General features: G+C 39.8%; 1 protein-coding gene and 1 non-coding gene across 11 annotated transcripts in view; one reads left to right on the top strand and one right to left on the bottom strand.

The window, feature by feature from the left end:
- The window catches only part of dlg2 (discs, large homolog 2 (Drosophila)), a 430,051-nt gene that overhangs the window by 355,244 nt on the left and 53,252 nt on the right, over nucleotides 1-21,555 (top strand). The gene's annotated exons all lie outside the window — the stretch shown is intronic.
- trnav-uac lies at nucleotides 7,040-7,111 on the bottom strand. The gene has a single exon. It is a non-coding gene; the product is annotated as a tRNA-Val (tRNA).

Raw genomic sequence — 21,555 nt, forward strand, 5'->3', positions numbered from 1 at the left:
TGTGTAGCCGTGGAGGCTGATGCTGCCAGCGCCTGAGGTGCAGAGGTGTTGGCGGGAGCCAATCAGGAGGGCCTCGGTCTTGCTGACGTTGAGTTGGAGAAAGTTGACCCTCGTCCAGGACTTGATGTCGGACAGGCAGTCGATCAGGACGCCAGTAGTCCTGGAGTTGAAGCCTAAATTTAGAACTGTTGTATTACAAGGGCTTTTACAAATGAATCTAATTCTGTCCTGCTGTGCACATTTGCCATCAGGATTAGGTATCTGGAGTGAGATCCCTGGTATTTCCCCTTCCCCTGAAACATATCGCAATGACCCCTGTGTCTCTTTAATTTAATCCAGACTGAGTGACCCATCACAACATTCACAAAACACAGTCACCTCACTTTAAAGCATCCCCTGTAATATCATTCAATCCAAATCAAGGATGTGTTAGTAAGCTTAATTTGTCAATCCACCTCTCTAAACCACGCACTTTGTCCCACTCAGTGTCCTTTTGTACTTCTTACCCTTCTAGCTTCACAGTCTCGCTCCCCCCTACCTTTCTGACCTTATAACCCCTATCAGCCTGTCTGCTCCCTCTGCTCAGCGGTCACTGGCCTGCTTCAGGTACCCCACACTTTCCACCCCATCTTTCGCAGTCAGGCATTCAGCATCTCTGCCCCACACTCTGGACTCTATCCTGCAATCCCTCCTCCTCACCCCCTCTCTTGCCTCCTTCAAGTCCTGTCTGAAGACCTTCCTCTTCAACCATGCCTTCAGCCATCCTCCTACCCCTACTCCGTCTGCCCTCCTCTCCTTCTGACCCCATTTCCCAGCTCGGATCCAAAACTCCTGATTGTCCAGCGCCCTGGGACATCTTTCTGACATGAAGGGCACTATACAAGTGTAATTTGTTGTTATTATTATCAGTGGGCTTCTGCCTGCTTCACGTCCACCGCCTCGTCCGGCCCACTATTGGCGGGCAGGCCTTCTGCTACTCTGGAAATCCATCCCACAGTCCCTCTGTCTCACCCCCTCCCTTTCCTCCCAAGACCCATCTCAAGACCCTCCTCTTTAACCGTGCTTTTGATCACCGTGCTTCCTCCCCTGCCCTCCACCCTCCCCAATCCCGACTCCCACCTCAGGTCTGAAACACTGACTGTGCCTCGGGACGACCTCCCAACGTGAAAGGCGCTATACAAATGTAATTTTGTTCTTGTTGTTGTTATTATTGGCCCTTTTGTTAATTGCCAATTTACACTTAGAGAAGTATCCAACATCTTCCTTTCTTCAGTTTTTCTTTAACCTTCTATTAATCTTGCTGATTGTCTAATTTCTCTTCCCGATCTTGTCCGCTTTGTCTCTTTTTCTTCTGGTACATCTTTGATTATCTCTTGTTGTTCAGCTTTCTTGTTCATCCGCAGCTCTTTTTCTCATCTCGCATGACATTCTTCTGTATCGGTTTCCTTTCTTGTCTTCTATACAATCCTTGGTTGTTTCACTATTTTTCCTTTTGTCCACCGCTCTGTTTTGATATTCTTCTTTCTGAACCACACCTTCTCTTTTATTTCAAAGCTTTTCTCTTTCCCTTCTCTCTTCAATTTGCATTTCTAGTCTTTCTTTGCAGTTGCAGTTTGAATCTGTTTTCTCTGCATATTAATCTGTCCCTTAATCGTCTTGACATTAATATTTGTGCCAGTGATCTTTCATTGGTCTGTATTGGTGTGTTCCTTTACAAAAATGATTGTCTACACTGTTCTCTCCACCAAACATTGCTCTGTGGATGCTGTTCAGTGCTCGATTCCCCAACCCTTTATAGATTTCCTATATACTTAATTTACAAATTGTGGTCCATTGTCAATTATCACTATTTCTGTATTCCGTCCGTACCTTGTATTTTATTTATTACTGTTTCTGCGGTCATGTCTGGTAGTTCAGCATATTCAAGATAACAGGACGTGTAATCCACGACTACAAGATACTTTTCTTTGTATTAAAACAAGTCTGTTCCTATTTTTGTCCAAGCTTGCTGGGGTTTCTCGTGCCACATGATTGCCTCATCCTGTCCTTGTTTTGGTACACTTGGCTCAGTGGCTGTATTCCTGGTTTTGCTTTGTCCTTTATTCTTATCTCATACACCCCTTTCATTTACACTCTATTACCCAAAACGTGTTTGTGTTTTCCTATTATTTCCTCTGTTTCTAATCTTTTATTTTCTTTCTTCATTTTGTATTCTTTTCAACAGTTCCATTTTAGTTCTGTCCTGTAGATGCAACAATGTATCTGTCTGCATTTTAACTATGTAGATAGTATTTTATATACTTTACTTTTATACCTTGTTTCTACTTCTACTCTTTCTACTTTCTGCCGTATGCTAATAACCTTCCTTTTCCTATTTCCAACATTTCCCTCTGTGTTTCTCCCAGCCTCATATACTCCTCATATACTAACATCACACTAGCTTGTGCTCCAGTGCCCAATTTGCATTGTATGCGTTTTTCCCTTTTCATGCACCATAGCAATACCACCCATTTACCCTCTCTTTCTTCTCTATCCATTTTTCCTGTAATAATAATAATCCTTGCACTTGATATAGCGCCTTATCACATCTTCGAGTCGTCTCAAAGAGCTTCACAGAATACACTATAAAGTGAATTGACTGTATGTTTTCTGGGCAAAGCGCAGCAGCCAATTGCGCACAGCAGTGTCCCACAAACAGTTGTGGACTGAGTGACCAATTTAATTTTTAATTTTTTTAACGGAATTATTACCCCCGGCAAAGTGATCCGCCAATTGACCAACAACCGGGTTCCCACCCACTGCTAGGCTGAAAAGCTGAAGGGTGGGGGTAATTTCCATGTATCAATATTATATTCTTCTTCCTCCTCACTACTATTAGATTCCACCTCCGAGCTGCTCAACATTTCCCCATCCCTTAATTGCACTTGTGCAATCCTAGTTCTCAGATAGTCACTCGTCCTCCTATATTCTCTGCTTCCTGTCATTCTACTCCCCTGTGATCTGTGCCCTGTTCCTCTCTGTCCTTTGTTGTTTATTTCTGCACTTTCTGGCGTAATGCCCATTTTTGTTATAAATATAATACACTTTCCCTTCTGGATACTTTCTGAAAGGATGTTCTAGTCCACATTGCTCACATGTCTACTTGTTATACATCTTTTCTCTAGGTCTGTATACCGGTGTACTCCGTACTCTTCATCTGTTTTATTCCAACTCCTTCTCCTCGCCACTTCATCAATTTCCATCTCTCGTTCCTCATTTTGCTTAAACTCTTTCATATGTGCTTTGGACGTTTCTTTTATGTTTATTATTTGTACCACTTTCTGTAAAGTCTTCCTGTTTCAGAAGCTTGCTCCATATTCTGTCACCCACAAAATATAGTCAATTCACTTTACAGTATACACTGTAAAGCGCTTTGAGACATCTTGAAGATGTGATAAGGCGCTATATCAAATACAAGGATTATTATATGATATTCTGTTTTCAATCTTTATCACAATTCGATCTTTAATCATTTCTGCTCTCAAGGCTTCATAGTTGCATGTTTTGCTGAGTGACCTTAATACAGCAATATATTGGATAAATGTTTCCGCAGACCCTTGTTTTCTTGTGCCAAACTTATATCTGTCAACGGTGTCCATACACCTTTCTCTCATAATATGCATTATATCATCTGAAGGTATGCATATATCCCTTTCTAGGGTCTCAATGTATTTCTGGCATCTTCCCCTGCTACATTTAGAAAAATAGCAGCTTGCTGTTTTCTTGCTGTTTTCTTGGCTGCTGCAGCATATTGGTGGCTTAGGCAAATACTGTGAAATCCCGTTCAAACCAGTTCCAATTATGCCTCAGGTTGCCAGTTAACTATAGTGGTCTTGGTATTTGCCTCATTATAGCCTCATATTCTTTTGTTCCAGAATGTATTTTGTTTGTTTTTAATTCTGCTTCTATTCTTCCTATTGACCTTTTTGTTAATTGTCAATTTACTCTCAAAGGAGTATCCAACATACCCTGTGAAGCATTTTGCAACATCCTCCTGCATGAAAGGCGCTATATACCAAATGCACGGATTATTATTTATCAGTTTTGGGAATGAATACTGTATATAATGATCATTATTATTATTACATTGCCACCCATGACTTCAGTTGTGAGTTTTATATCTTCCATGCTATTTTTTTTCTAAAATCAAATATACGTTTCTACGTTTTTTCTTTCATTCCTCATCCCTGTATTAAATTCCTCCGTCTCACACACACCATTTCTTCTCCAGTAAGATAGGACGGTCCTATTTGTCTAGCAATGCTGTTTGCCGCCCTATACACCGAAAAAACTAAATTTCTGTGTAACAATTTGGTTTTTAAACCCTCGTTGCCGTGTAGCACTTAGATTGTGGAGAGTTGTGGACATAAACCCATGTCACTTAAATCCTTGCAATTCTAAAGGTAACCATTTCATTCCTACTCATTCAATAAAAAAATACATTGGTTGGCAGGTCGGCTATTAATTAAAGCTGTAATTTGCTGGAGGGATGTTAAGCTTCCGTGAGTGATCGTCTGGGCACCCACGCGCTAATGGAACCTGATTTACCTCACCAGGAGCTGGAAGCAGCTTAATCTTCATAATTGCTCCAGGCCTCCTCTTCCTTCTAGCTCAGCCTGGTTAAAAGGCCACCATCTGCATGAAAAAGTATTTGCTAACATTTAAGCTACAAAATGCAATGTAATGATGGGGTGAAAAGCGCAATGAAGTGAGTTCCCCATTCCCCCTCTCGGGGACACTGGAAGATTTCAGTGTTCCTTGCCACTTGTTGTTTCATGGTCACCTCCTCTCCCCCTGGCTCGGCAACAGCTAAATCGCTGTCAAGCTAACCCGTGTGAAGGACGTTATATAAATGCAAGTTGTTCTTGTTGTTTCTGATTGTGAGAGTGGTGTATCAATGCAGCTAAAGAAGAACAACAACAACAACAACAAGATTTGTATAGCGTCTTTCACATCGGGAGGACGTCCCAACAACAGACAACAACAAATTACATTTATATAGATCCTTTCTGGTCTTAAAAGTAACATCGTTTAACTCAACTGGTGTTTTATCAAGCAGCACCACAATCAGAGCCATTACTGTGAAGAAGGAATCCACATTTGCGGTGCCAATTTTTAACCAAACTATTGTGCCAAAGGCACAGTTAAAGATGAGTTTGTATCGCAATCTTCAGCCAGGTGATAATTTCAAAGTTTACTTAAACGTTGTGTTTTTCACATCAGTATAACTTGCATTAAAGTTTGTCAAATTATATTCATAAAGATGGAGAAAATGTTGTAACAAAGTAGTTAGGTGACATCATTTAACAAGAGTGGGTAGCCATTGAAGTAGATGCTCTGAGATTTAATGAGACAGAAAAATTCAAAGCATCAGAATCTGAAGTCAAAATTACTTTGCATTGTTTGCATATGACTTCAACAAAAATAACTACAGTAAATAAACAAATCCTTACATGTAGAGCCATTCCTAATAGGGAAGATAACCCAAAGCGCTTCACAGAATATACTGGAAAGTGGAGGGACTGTTTTTTGAGCAAACGCAGCAGCCAATTTGTGCACAATGTCTCACGAATAGTTACTAAGTGAATGACCAGTTTTACTTGGGGATTGTTGGCCAGGACTGGGAGAAACTCTGTTTTCTTTTCAAATAGTGCCATGAGATCTTGTTTGTCCACCTGAACAGCTAGATGGGGCCTCGGCTGAATGTCTCACCCAACATGGCAGCAGTCCGTCTGCACTGCATTGGAGTGTCTGCTTTGACTGTATGACAAGGACTATTGCCAGAGATATCCTATAATTTCTTGTTATCTCAGACAATAGTTCAGCCTATTTTTAAGTCGACAGGACAGCCTTTTCCGATCTACATCTGGAGTTTATTATTGGCTGTATTGATAGCTCCACTATTTAGAGGATCCAGCCTCATTCAGAACTCTGCTGGCTGCATGCTGACCCGGACCAAACTCTGTACCCACATCTCACCAGTTCTGGCCAGGCTCCACTGGCTCCCCATCACCGAACAGCTCGACTTCAAGATCCTCACATTCGTGTTCAAATCCCTTCACTCCCTGGCACCTCCCTACCTCTCCGACCTCCAAAATCCCCAATCCTCCGCCCACCACTTCTGCTCGACTGGCACCGGCCTCCTGCTCGTCTCTCGCACCCTCCACTCCATCATCAGAGGTCACGCTTTCAGCCACTACGCCCCAAAATTCTGGAGCACTCTCCCTCAATCCCTCTGTCTTGCCCCCTTCTTTCTTCCAAGTCCCACCTGAAAACCTTCCTCTTTGACCGTGCTTACAGCTACCTCCCCCCTCACCCCCGGCTCGGAGTCAGGCTCTGGCACTTTTAAGCACTCTGAGACTCTACCCTGCATGGAGGGTGCTATGTAAGTGCATGTTGTTGTTGTACCAATGTGGTAGCAGGTGGAGACTCGATGCTACTCACTCATTGAATGCTGTGTTTGTGAGACCAGACTTGAGTGAATAGCACGGAAGTATCAAAGATTATTTTCAAAAGCTTTGTCTCTGCAGGATTTCTTTTTCTTGATTTTTTTTAGAAGCAAAGTTGAAGTGGAAAAAGGAATCTGTGATTCAGCTCAATATATTGTGCTGCAGAGAAGTGCAATATGGGTTAATGTCAACATCTTGCTTCTGGTATTGGCGGTAGGAGCATTAACAATCAAAATTATTGTCTCCAAACGAAGGGAGAAAGTGGTCATTGGAATGTGAATCATCCAGAGACACTCATGGCTAGATTTAAATAATAATAATAATCCTTGTATTTGATATAGTGCATTTCACATTTTCTAAATGTCTCAAAGCGCTTCACGGAATATGCTGTAAAGTGAATTGACGGTATATTTGTGGGTGAAACGCGGCAGCTAATTGCACACAGCAGCGTCCCACAAACAGTCTTGGATTGAAAATGACCTATTTATTTATTTATTTTGTTTTGAAGGATTATTATTAGGCGTGTGGAGTAACGAAACTTACCCAAGGTTTCACCCTGCCTGGAATTGAACCCAGGTGTCTCGCTTGTAAGGCGAGTGCTCTAACCACTGAGCTACAGGACTCTATGTATATACTCTGTGCATGAAAAAAATTGTGATCTCCCCATTTCCTCGTTTGCTAGCAATCTTAAATTGAAGCCCTCCAGTCACCGACTCACCGACCAGTGGAAATAATCTGTATTTGTGGGTAATCCTATTAGATTAATGTTAGAGTTTGTTGTTGGACTAAAAACCAAAGCAGGACTAGTTCCATTCATTTCATTTACCAATTTTCTTATCTTCTGTAATGGTAATAATAATATTCCTTGCATTCGATATAGCATCTTATCATGTTATCGAGATGTCTTGCAGACATCACAGGATTTTGCTTTGATATACAATGACTGTGTATTTGTCGGCGAACGAGGCAGCCAATTTGCAATATCCCACACATCAAACATGAAGTGAGTGACCAATATATTCTAGAATTATTTCAATAGATTCCTGAGGCATAGTTTATTTATAACTTAAAAATAAATTTAAAATTGAATTTAAACATGCTACTAGCGACTAGCAAAAAGCAAAATGTGTCACTATGTTTAAGTTAAAATCCAACGTAGTGCAGATGGCAATAATTATCACAGGACATACTGCAAGTCCCCCCCACCCATCAATTCATTGAACCACAGATTTTGCAATGTTTACTTAAGCAAAAAGATTTTATTCTTTCAGCATACCTACTTTTTTCCATTTGCTTAGATTGTTCTAGCAGTTGATTTGCACATCTCAGAAGATTTGTTCTGTTGTGTGTGTTCTAACTTGCCATGTCCTTGAGTTATTATTGACAGGAAGAGAAAATGTTCTTTATGCACACAAAATATCAAAAGTTGGGCAGCTAATGTGATTGACATTAAAAGCCATTTGAAGGGTAAATAAATTGCGTTACCACTAATCAAACTGTCATGTTGCATGCTGAACTAAATAATTACTGGCAGCATTTAGTTTTAATTATTTTCATCACAGTGTGCACACAGTTTACAATTTTTTTCTGTGAGCTATACATTTGTGGCTTCAATTTTTGGAATAAATGTATTAACTAATACGTTTAAGCTCTACCAATGGCCTAGTACGTAAATCTGCTTGCTTGTGGCTCAGAAGGTTGTGGATTTAAGTCCCAAAGCGACGTTGCTTCTGTATCTAATGCAAGTATTATTATTATTATTAGCCACTTCCAAATGAAGCACTTGTTCATAGAGGCCAAAAAGAAGCTACAATTAACCTCAGCTACTGGGATAGGAAGAGAAAATCAGCCAGGACTGCTTGTCCTGTTCACTATCCAGAGACCTCTGTTTGACAGTACGGATGTGTGGATGCGAGGTGAGGACAGGATAGGAGTCTATTGTGATTTCCTTTACAATTAAATAGGCAATGAGTCACTTCAAGCTTCATAAAGTAATAACTGCCACTTGCGTCAGGAGCCAGAAGTGACCAATACTGGTAGAAGTGTGAAGCAGCAAAAGGCAAATTGAGTCATACTCCTTCAGGAACGGAAGAGAGAACAATTGGAAGAGAAAATTTGCACACAATCACAAAAGCTATGGCCCTTCGCTGAAAATCTGTTCTGTAAGAAACATTAGAGGGTTTAGAAGTGTTCAACTGAAGTTAATATATTTGTTACATCCATTGTAATTAAATTAATTCTGAAATATTGCATTGAGTTGCAACATTATCTTGAAGGATACCTTTACCTATGAAGCATTTTATAAAACACTCCAATATTAATCAATAGTGTGTACGAGGGAACTTTATTAGTTGGGTGAAGACATCATTTTACCATCTTAATACGTTAACATATATGAACTCTAAATTAAAGAGGCATTGTGATTGTGAAAAAATGATTGGAAACACATTTTTTGAGGAGAAGCAGAATTGTATAGACACGATTAAGATCCCAAAGGCATAGATAACTTAAAATCCCATAATATATTGAATATAATATATTTAACAAGGCAGTATAACAACAACAACAACAACAACAAGATTCCATTTATAGAGCGCCTTTCACGTCAGGAGGACGTCCCAAGGCGCTGGACAGTTGGGTCAGGACCCGAGCGGGGGGGAAATGGTCAGGGCGAGGCGAGGGAAGGGAGGGAGCGAGGATGGGGTAGAGAGTCGAGAGGGGAGCTGAAGGCACGGTCAAAGAGAAAGGTCTTGAGACCGGCCCTGAAGGAGGAAAGGGAGGAGGCAAGGCGAAGGCACTGGGGGATAGAGTTCCAAAGCCTCGGGGCTGAGAGGCTGAAGGCTTAAATTGACTTAAATTGACAATAAAGTAGCAGAACAGACAGTGTAGATTTCATTATTTACACAGAGAGATGAATAGGTGGAATATTGTACAAGGTAAGTGGTCAAAGCAGATTGTATCAGAAGAGTTGAAATTAGATATTTAGTGATGAAATTAATTGAGGGGTAGGAGAGCAATGTATGTTTTTAATTTACTTTGTTATGATAACAATAGTTGCAAGTCACATATATTCTGGATTATTACTTTAGTTAGATAGCCATGCTGGCAGCTTTTCTGGGACAGCTTGTCTTGGCTTATCAGATTCTGTCTTCCATGTATCCCAAAGAGAAATTTGCAGTGATTTGAAAATGATGGTGTGTTTATACTGTGTTTTTTCTTGATTTTTGAAATGGGAAATATAAACTGGATAATTACAAATAAACAGAGTCTGGGTCAGATCAGGTTCTATGAGGTAGTTAGTCTGAATGCAGCTATTCAGGAGAAGGTATCACTGCTGTTTTATACCAGAAGCAGGAACCCAGTTGTTAGTCGATTGGTGGATCGCTTTTCTGGGAGTAATAATTCCTTAAAAAAAATTGGTCTTTTCAATCCATGACTGTTTGTGGGATGCTACTGTGCGCAATTGTCTGCCGCGATTCGCCCACAAAACATACAGTCAATTCACTTTACAGTATATTCTGTGAAGTGCTTTGAGACGTCTCAAAGACGTGATAAGGTGCTATATTAAATGCAAGGATTATTGTTATCTTAACTTCTCATTTTAGTCCCCTGAAGTTCAAGCTTCGTATGTATGAAGCATATTTTTGAACAATAGGTGATGGGTGAGAATTTTGAGTATTAAAGGGAATAAGTACTGCAGCATATCTAAGGAAATATTAGAAAAATATACAAAATCCAAGAGATTGCTTCCATCTCTGTGGGACACGTCCAAGGAAAATGGTTAAGGGAATGATTTCCTGAAAAGCAATATTTGTGCCAGAGAAAATCTTAGTAGGATTCAGCGCTGTATACAGCACTGTATACCTGCAAATTGCAATAACAACTACCAAAATAATATGCTGATTTTGCTTTCCTACATATTGTGTGTATGTAGCAATTCATGTAGTTTGCTGCCTTTATTCTGACTGTGGCTGCTGACATCCAACTAAGAAAAGTTGCAGAACTACTGGTACAGTCGTGGAAATTCAGACTCCACAAAGCACAAAGAATTTGAGCTTTCAGGCACCATGTTAAACCAATTGCAGGACAGATTCAATTATATAACCCTGTCATATAGAAGGGGAGGAAAATAGCTTCGTAAAACTGCATCTCAAAGACATCTGAAGGAGAATAAGCTGTAAATTGTTTTATAACCTTTAATCATTGGTTTGATACTTTTCCTGGTGATTTCTCATTATGTACCGATACAATACAATACAAAATTACATTGGTATAGCGCCTTTCATGTTGGGAGGACATCCGAAGGTGCTGGACAGTCAGAGATTTGGACCCAAGGGGGTTGGGTTGGGATCAGGGAGGGTGGAAGATAGTTGGGTGGCCGAAGGTGCAGTCAAAGAGGACGGTCTTGAGACGTGTTTTGAAGGAATCAAGGGAAATAACGAGGCAAAGGGTCTGTGGAATGGAGTTCCAAAGGGTGGGGGCAGAGAGGCTGAAGGCCGGACCACCAATGGTGGAGTGGGCTGGGCGGGGGACGTGGAGCAGGCCGGAGCCTACCGAGCGGAGGGAGCAGACAGGTTGATATATCAACAAAAGAAAAAGTGAAGCATCCAGGAAAAGTTTACGTAAAACATCAAGTAAATAACTGTCCAGAAGTACTACCTGGCATTCATGGCAAAGTCTTGCTTTCTAAAAACAAAATTTTATATTTTTGCCATTTTGCTCAGTATTAACAAATACTGGTGTATGCAGGAATTAAACAGAACATTTTTCTGAGGGGCAGCAATGTGGTGTAGAAAGATGAATTTTCTATGAGTACCAGCACTGTGTCTAGATGAATAACAAATTGCATTATATAGTGTAACACCTAAGTGTATTTTCTGGTTCTATCAGTTTGCATTCAGAAAGATATGGAACTGGAACTGGTATTGAGTTGCAGGTCAGCCACAGTCTTCAAAAGTGGTGGGACAGGCTTGATGGGTCAAATGTCCTATTCCAAAAAAGGAAAACAATAATGTATCTGCATTATTGATTATGGATGCAAGAATCCACATGATATTATAGTAATTGTGGCAAAATAATGTTTGGATATTGCTTTCTTGGAGAAATCTGACAAGTGGTCAACTGAAACAGATCTATTTTTTATTGATGAATCCTTTAGTGCTATTTAGAAGATTGGGAGAGTGTCCCAAACAACAACAAGTTCACATTTATATAGCACCTTTCATGTCGGCAGGACATCCGAAGCTGCTGGACAGTACAGGGTATTGATAAGTAATTCAGAACTAACCTAGTTTGGATTTATTTTGATTCAGATAGCAAGTTGCTGCTCATTTTTGATTCTTTACGCTTGAAGTATAAACGCATCAACTCTTACGTTTTGATGATTAATAATCTTTAGTATATTCATAACTCTTGATTCCTGTATAATTATGTCTCAGAACTGTAAAATAATTCCCCTATTACACCTCCAAATTGTGTGACTATACTCTTCTGCGACTGTGACGTTCTAGTTTTCTATGATATTTTAGCTTTACTTTCAACTGTGATAAGATTTGTTCACATTATAATAATAATCCTTGTATTTGATGTAACACTTTTCACATCAGGAGGACATCACAAAGTGCTCGCAGGACTTACTGTGAAGTGTAGTGACTCTGTATTTTGCAAGTGAGTGTGGCAGCCAATTTTGCATTAAGCAATATTCAAAAAAGAGCCATAAAGTGAATGTTCAATTTTCGTAGAATCATAGAATCATACAACACAGAAGGAGGCCTTTCGGCCCATCACATCTGCGCCAGCTCCTAAAAGAGCAATCCAACTCAATCCCACTGACCCACTTTCTCTCCGTAGCCCTGCAATCCTGCCTCCCCAAATACCCATCTACTTCTCTCTTAAAAGAAGTCTTATCTGGAGCATTGTTGGCCAGGACACCAAAGGAAATTGCTTCTCTGTTTGAACAGTGTCATGGGATTTTTAACGTCCACCTGAACAGACAGACAGGACCTACATTTAACATCTCAACAGAAGGATAGCACCGCCAACGAAGCATTGCTTCCCCCAGCACTTAGGACTCAGAAGCCAGAGTGCAACCAACTAAGCCAGGCTGACACCTCATCTTAAAATTAACTAGGAAGCTTTGTGGAGCACCCAAAAGTCGTCTGAACTTCACTCACGTAGTTTATGATGTCTGAATTTGTAGAGTAAATATAGCCTAATTAGTGCTCCTAACGGCCATAATTATTTTCTAGTATAAATCTCAAACCTTCAAAAGGATAAGAGAAAATCAAAATGTAAATATTCTAATAGCATATTGCTGAATAAATGTATGAAGTTTATTTCACCACAAACTGCTTCATGTTCGTGCATCAATTGTTTAAAGTCTCCAGGGGCTTATTGTGCTTCTTCCCTACTCTCAGTGTGCAGAATGAATATTAATGATCTTATTTAATAATCCCTCAAGAAAAAAAACAATAATAAGTTGGTCACTTCAATCCACAACTGTTTGTGGACACTGCTATGTGCAATTGGCTGTCGTGTTTCGCTCACAAATGTACAGTCATTTAACTTTACAGTGTATTCTGTGAAGCGCTTTGAGACGTCTAGAAGACTTGAAAAGCACTATAACAAATGCAACGATTATAATTATTATTATACATCTGGATGAAATTTCATTCATAAACTATACATTGCAATAAATATTACATGCTTTATAAGGGCAAAAATGTTTTAAACAAAATTTGCTTATAGGACAGGGTACGTCTTGTTGGTGACTTGTATTTTCTATGTTTCATAGTGTTATTAAATGCCCTGACTATATTGTCATACCATTGAGATCACTTAAGAGCTGATTAATAACCACCTATGTTAAAATATTAATACATTTATGTTTCTCTCATGAACAGGAATTTCCTTTCTAGTTCTGTTGATTGTCCCCATTGACAGTTTGACACAAATACATATATCGCATTAGCTCTCACTAAATAAATCTTAATTGCATGTCTTTCTGAATAAAGCATTACAAAAACTGTACAACCCATGTTCTAACCATAACTTTGCAGCAATCCTTGTTTACTCCAGGCTGCCGTGTTTCGCCCACAAAATATACAGTAAGTTCACTTTACAGTATATTTTGTGAAGCGCTTTGAAAGTCTCAACGATTTGATAAGCCACTATATCAAATGCAAGAATTATTATATTATAATTGAATATAGTAGATATTCCTTGCCTACCATCACCCATGGTTTAAATTTATTTGATCCAACAGTGATCCACACTGTGAAGTTTCCATTTCTTATTCAGAAGTCTTTTACTTATTTTGTTTCAAAATTCAGCAACACTATTAAGAAATCCTCAGCTGACTCAGAGGGTGCAACTACCTTGCATGTCTTTCAGATGCACTATGAATCTGCAATATACTGGAAGTGTTTTACATCTCTGGCGTGCAGAATGCTTCCCGGAAGCCATGCAATCATTGGAGATACCCATAAGAGTGATTGCCGATATACTGCACGTGGTTTGGTGATGATGATTTCATGTTGAGAGTACAAAACTTTAGTAGCATTTCTTCCCACTCTTTATACCATTCAAGGTAGATACCAAGCCCTGGTTATATAACTAAGTGTTAATATACCCAGGAGATTGGAACCATGAAGGAGAATTGTCTGGATATGCATCATAAATGCCCTTTGAGATGAGAACAACCAGAATGCCCTTCTTGCCTCTTAAAATAGACCAGATAGCTATTTTAAGAGATACAGAACCTCCTATTATAGCAAACTTCAATATAACCCAGTCTCATATATAGTGCATCTCTTCTATGCCTCATATATAGTGCAGTGGGTTTCCTTGATTTCCAGATCCTCATACTTACTTACAAATGAATACATATGATAGCGCCTCCCTATCTCTCCCACCTGATTACACCCCACTCCACTACCTGCACCTTTCATTCAGCTGGCTTCAGCTTTCTTCAAATCCCTCATCTTCTGTTCCACCATCAATGTCCATCTGTGGTTTCAGCCACTATGCACCAAATCTCTTGAATGCTCTGCTGCAATCTCTCCACCTAGCCCTTCCTTGCCCTTGTTCAGATCGCATCTGAAGACTTTCCTCTTCCACCATGCTTTTGGTCACTTCCCAAATGACATTTTCACAATACTGCCTATTTAAGGCAGTCATCAATTATGTATCATGTTGTATGCCAACAAACAAAGGGAAATTGTTCCATAAAATTTGGAGGTGTAAATGGCCACCTTTATATTTTTCTATGCACCATTGGACTTCTATTCCTGTGTCACAGTATTATTAATAATAATGATAATTGCTGCACTTGATATAGCACCTTATCACGTCATTGAGATGTGCTTCTCAGAATATATTTAACGTGTATTGACTGTGTATTTTAGGAGCAAAATGTGGCAGCCAATTAATTGCACACAGCAGTGGCTCCACATGCAGGAACCTCTCCTGATTGAAGCCCCCCCCCCATGCTCACTGCCCCACCCCCCTTCCTCCCTCTTGCTCAGCCTGGCTCAGCCCCCTCCAGCCCCTCACTTCCCCTCCCCACACTACCACCTCACCCCCCCTCACTCCCACCTCACTCTCCCCCACTCGCTCCCCCTGGCTCAGCACAGCCCGCATGCTCACTCCCTCCCCCCCTTCACTCAGCTCCAGTTGATGTTCTCCACAGTTGAAGTCTCTCCCGGGTTTTTAAAAGCATTCAAAATAAATTTTAAAATGCTTTTAAAATTTATTTTAAGAACAAATCCTTTGTAATCTATAGCTGGAACCCAGAGTAACTGCTCTTGGGACTTACTATAATGGCCTTATTAATGCAAAAATATGTACAATATTGCAAGAGAGAATATACAACTGAATAAATATGATGAGGCAATGAATGAAGATTGCACTAAATACTTGAAAATGCCTCAGTTTAAATAAATGTAACACAGCTTAATCCTTTACCTAGTATGATAACTAATAAAAAAAAATTATGGAGGGATAATTAACAAATCTAACTTTAGATCAGCAGAAAATCTGCCCTTATTTATGATTGAAATGACTGATGAAACATGAGAAATGATTTGCTGAAGCGAAAATTCTAAAAGATTTAGTTACTAAAACAAAATATTTTCTTTGGGTAAAATTTGGGTAAAGATGATTTCAAGGAATGAGCAAAGTCTTAGCATTAAGTACTTTACCCATGCGTAGCTCTGTGAGCCTGTTTTTTTTATTTAAAAACCATTTAATAAATTTGAAGGAATCTTGCTTGGAGCCATGATGATTTTCATTTGCAAATACTGAATCTTTTGGGAGTTGCGAGGGGGCTTAGATAATTGTTTTGCTGTCTTAGTAATGAAAGAGAAAACGCACAATTCCATTGATACCATTGTGTGGCAAGTGTGTTGCAAGGTTTTTTTTTGTCTGCGATCACCCAGCGTGACATCTCCTCCAGTGTTACAGTGAAATGGATGTCATATAGGGCAGAGTGGAAGAGTCTTCTAGATAAGAATATTTAAACAAAAAAAATGTTACTACAGTAACAATGTCACAAGATAGGAGCTCGGTTTGGATGAAAGCCCTTCAGCCCATCTCCAGTATACCTACCTTCCCATCCTCCCATCACAGTATCAAGCTACTTTTTAAATAGGTCCAGTGTCCTGGCTTCCACCATCCTTCGTGGTAACCCATTCCAGTTGTTAATTACCCTGTAAGTAAAGAAATACTTCCTGGTGTCTGCCCTGAGATTGCCCTTTGTAACTCTGTCTGTTGGTATCCTCTTGTTCCACTGGCATGATGTATTTTAAATTATTGTTCTGGGTTTATGCTTTCAATCCCATTTCAAGAATTGCACACCTCCATAAGGTTTTGTCTGAGACGTGTTTTCTCAAGACTAAAGAACACTGGACCTATTTAAAAAGTAGCTTGATACTGTGATGGGAGGATGGGATGGTAGGTATACTGGAGGAATGAGATCAGATGGGCTGAAGGGCTTTCATCCAAACCAAGCTCCTATCTTGTGACATTGTTACTGTAGTAACTTTTTTTTGTTTAAATATTCTTATCTGCAAGACTCCTCCACTCTGCCCTATATGACATCCATTTCATCATTACTTATTACTTCAACACTGGGAATCATTCTTGTTGTTCTCCTTTCCACTGCCTATAGTACCTGGGCAACCAGCCACCTTAGGGAGTCTAAGCTTCTCCACTCTATTTCTATTGACCACTTTGAGAGAATCACAGCACCTTTGGAGGCTACACTGTCTCCTGTATTGAAGGCAGGAGCTGCAACTGATTTGTATCTATTTTCTATCCAATATTACCAGATCTGAGCTATATAACTGGATATGATTGCTATTTACACAATATTTAAATTTGTTGTGTTTCAGAGATCCAGCTGTTAACATACATTCAAATAAGAATTTACAATAAATTTATGAGGTTACAATGAAAATAGAGTAAACCCCCAGTTTACTGGAAGCCTGGTATCCAGAATTCAGACCAGGCTGAAGCTTATTCTCTATCTTCTGCTCGTGAGATTCAAACGATTAAAATGTCAGTACCAGCATTTACCACCATTTTTCGGCACTGAAAAATCCAGTGCAGAAAAATGTCAGTAAATGTCATTTACTAGCATTGTAATTACTATAAGACGGAAATTCCGGCTTGCCAGACCAGATCTCCCCCTCATTGATCCAACCAGCTGTGGTGCAGTGTAGATGCAAATAGTGAGCATCCTCCCGATGTGAGTGGAGCTATATAAATGCAATTTGTTGTTGTTGTTGTAACTAAGCAGGATGTCTGAATACAGCTGGTATGCCAAAGGATAATTCTTTCTTTGGGATTTTCATTTTTAAGTTCAATCCTTTTAATGAGACTTTAAATCAAGTTTAGGTAAGTGTTAAAGATCCCATTGGCACTATTCAAAAAGAGAAGGAAGTTTCTCCCAGTGTTTTGGCCAACAATCCCCCCCCTCCCCCACATAAAAGAAATACTGGTTCACATGATGTCTGTTTGTGGGACATTGCTTCTCTACAAGCTGACTGCCATGTTTGCCCACAAAACACAAATTATATTCTGTGAAGCTTTGAGATGCCTTCCTGATGTGAAATACACAATACTAAATGTAAGTATTATTAAAATACTTATTCAATCTTAGGTCTACAAATCTCATGTGGCTCTCTCGTATAACTGGAAACAGGGTTCTACTTTCCTTACAAGAAATTACTTTAGTTGTATAATGCTGTAGGACTGGGACACGATTGCCCATTCATTGTTTTGATAGAGATTTTGTAGGAATCTTTTTGGAACTAATGTGAATTATCCACCATCTCGCCTCCAAAAAACAAAGAGCAACAAACAAAAGAATATATAGTGAAAAACAATGTCATCTGATTCGCGGTTGAAAATAACTGTAAAACTGCAAAGATAATAAGTTGAGCTTCAGTGATGTCTGTTGCACTCCTTTTATCAGCAAACACCAAATGTTTAAAAAGAAAGTTTTTTTCTACTTTGAATTGAGGATAAATACAATCACAATCAATGGTCATTTTATGCAGAATATGTCTTCCTTATATCAATTTTGAAATGATCAGCAGACAGAGTTTTTTTTTTACCATTACAGTATTTATCCATAAATGGAATTATTTTTCTGAATGACATGAAGACCTTTCTGCTGGAAATCTGCAGTAATAATTCCTTAGCATTTTGTCAAGGAACACGGTAACTTAAAAGCTACTGATATTTCCCTCCACGGTTACCCTGTTTCAACTATTAATGTCAGTTTGAAAAGATCAGGCCGCGTTGTCTTGTATGTAGTCATCGTTTCCCACCTTCGCTCTTTCCTCCCACAGCATTCCCTCCATGAACCCCTCCAATCTGGGTTTATGCTGCTCACAGCAGAGAGAAAGCCCTGGTCGAAGTGGCAAATGACATTCTGTCCACCTGTAACCAGGAAGCTCTCTGTCTCCTGGTCTTTCTCGACTTTTCGGCTACTTTCGATACTGTTGAACACTCTACTCTTCTCCACCGCCTCTCCTCTCACCTCCACCTCAATGTTTCCCATACTTCCTGCCCCACCATTGGCGGTCTGGCATTCAGCATCTCTGCCCCCACACTCTGGAACTCTATCCCACAATCCCTCCACCTCACCCTCTCTCTTGCCTCCTTCAAGTCCCATCTGAAGACCTTCATCTTCAACCGTGTCTTCGGCCACCCTCCCACCCCCACCCTCATGCATTCCTCCCCTTTTGACTCCAACTCCCAGCTCAGGTCCAAAACCCCTGATTGTCCAGCTCCCTGGGACGTTCTTCCGACGTGAAGGATGCTATACAAGTGTCATTTGTTGTTGTTGTAGTTGGAAAGTAATTAGCTTTTCAGTGTGGCTTTGATGTGCAGTTACAGTTCAAGGTTTTAGCTGACTTCTCTTTTTTAAAATCCTTTTGTGCATAAGAAATGTCACTGACAGTGTGCTCCAATATGTCTTAACTCCAATACAGTGCACATAGCAAGCTGAAGCGTGGCTAAGTATTGTCTGTTCTCGCTTGCCAGAGATAAAATATGACAGATAGAGTTTTACAACCTTTTATTTGGTCAGTTGGATATCTGACACATAAGAAAACCCATCATCTTGCCTAACAGTATTCAAACCAGACTGAGAGTTTGACCTGTCACAGTAGGTCGAGTGATCTTCTTCTGTGCCGCAAATTTCTATGATTGTACCAAACCATGGAAATTTCCTTGTTTCTGGAGTGGAATGTGCACTCTCACCCTGGAGGGGAGGGGAGACACATGCGGTTTACCAAGCAGTGGCATAACAAGGCCCCCTTCCCAATTCAGAAATCTAAAATGTTGCTTGCCTTTACCATCTCCATCTCCTCGTGTCCTCTCCGTCTCTCTCCCAAACCACCAAGACCCCAAGTCTGCAGATGATGTCACCAAGAGGATGATACACCACTGATACCTAATGTCAGAGGTATTAGGTTCATGTTCTCCCTATTCAATCCATGAACACAATCTACGACTGTTTGTGGTACACTGCTGTGTGCAATTGGCTGCCGCATGCCGCCCACAAAACAGTCACTACACTTTACAGTATATTCTGTGAAGCACTTTGAGACGTCTCATAATATCCATTATTAATAACAATAAACCCTACAGGCCAGTCCAGTCAGCCTTACGTCAGTAGTGGGGGAACTTCTAGAGACTATAATCCGGGACAAAATAAATTTTCACTTAAAAAATATGGGTTAATAAAGGACAACCAACACGGATTTGTTAAAGGCAAATCATGTCTAACAAATCTGATAAAGTTTTTTGATGAAGTAACGGAGAGGTTGGATGAAGGTAGTGCAGTTGATGTAGTTTATATGGATTTTCAAAAGGCATTTGATAAAGTGCCATGTAAGAGACTTGTAAGCAAAATAGAAGCCCGTGGCATTAAAGGAACAGAGGCAGCATGGATACAGAACTGGCTGGGAGACAGAAAGCAGAGATTAGTGGTGAATGGTTGTTTTTCTGACTGGAGGGAAGTGTGCATTGGTATCCCCCAGGGGTCGGTATTGAGACTACTGCTGTTTTTGATCAATATAAATGACCTGGACTTGGATATAGGGAGTACAGTTTCCAAGTTTGCAGATGATACTAAGCTAGGAAAAGTAGTAAACTGTAAGGAAGATAGTAGCAGACTGCAAGAGGACATAGACAGACTGGTAAAATGGGCAAACAAGTGGCAGATGAAGTTTAATGTGGAGAAATGCGAAGTAATGCATTTTGGGAGGAAGAATGAGGAGAGGCAATATAAGCTGATGGTAGAATCTCAAAGTGGGTGAAGGAACAGAGAGACCTGGGGGTTCATATAAGTAAATCTCTGAAGGTGGCAGGAGAGGTAGATAAAGATGTTAAAAAAGCATATGGGATACTCGGCTTTATAAATAGGGGCATAGAATACAAAAATCAGGAAGTTATGATCTTTATGATGACACAATGGTCCCAATGGCCTCCTTCTGTGCTGTATAATTCTATGGTTGTATGATTCTAATAGGGAGCGTCCAAGTGGGGAGAAGAGCGAGTTAAGGTACTGATCAAAAGCATAGACAAAAACATGTTATTTTTAGGAGGGTTTTGAATGCAAGGAGCGAGGAAGGGACTCAAAGACATTTTGGGAGCGGGTTTCAAGAGAGCAGATGTGAAGTAGTTTAGGAGCATAAAGAACAAGCAATAGACTAGAATAAAAGAAACAAATTACAAAATCCTCTAAATAGGAATTAAAGGGATGTATATCATGCAAAGGATAGCCCTGACGAAGTCTGAGACCTGATGTAAGATCTCAGGTCTTTTAATACAGAAATGGTTTTGGTTTTCTAAGTATCTGAAATGAAAACCTCTTGCCATACTTGGGAATCTTTGCTTTCTGCCGCAAAGAAATCCATGAAAGCAGAGGTTTATTTGCCTTGTTTGGAGTGCACTCCTTCCTGAAGGTGCTTACCAATGCTGGAGAGATAGCTTTGAAAGAAAAGAATTGTATTCTTATAATGCTGTATCATGTCGAAACATTTCAAAAGTGCTTCACGAGCAATCGCTGTCAAATGCAATGATAATTTTGAAGACAAATGTTGCTGCTATTTTGTGCAGCAATGTACCACAAAAACCAAGATGATTACCGTGGTCATTACCTTTGAAGCTCCAGGGCTGATGTATTCCAGTCTCTCATAAGTAGTATTGTCACAATCATGAATCATTGTGCAAGGCAGTCAATCATTAATAACTCTCCAGCCCTCAGCATCATGCACCTTCTAAATGATGTACACTGTAATAATAATATTTATATTTGATATCGCCTAAACAATATTTTGAGTTAGGCGCAATCGTGCTTTCTTCAAAAATGTTAATTTTAGATATTTCCTAAAGTTCTTTCATTTTAGTTAGAAAGTCGTGCGTTGATCAGGACTTAGAAACACTGGAGCTAGTCCATATTAATATGCCTCAAATTGATGACATTTTAGAGGTGTACACAATTTTGAATGAGATTGAAATAGTAAACCCAGATCAATACTTTAGGATAGAT

Source organism: Callorhinchus milii, unplaced genomic scaffold (assembly GCF_018977255.1).
Source record: "Callorhinchus milii isolate IMCB2004 unplaced genomic scaffold, IMCB_Cmil_1.0 Scaffold4, whole genome shotgun sequence".
NCBI lineage: Eukaryota > Metazoa > Chordata > Chondrichthyes > Chimaeriformes > Callorhinchidae > Callorhinchus > Callorhinchus milii.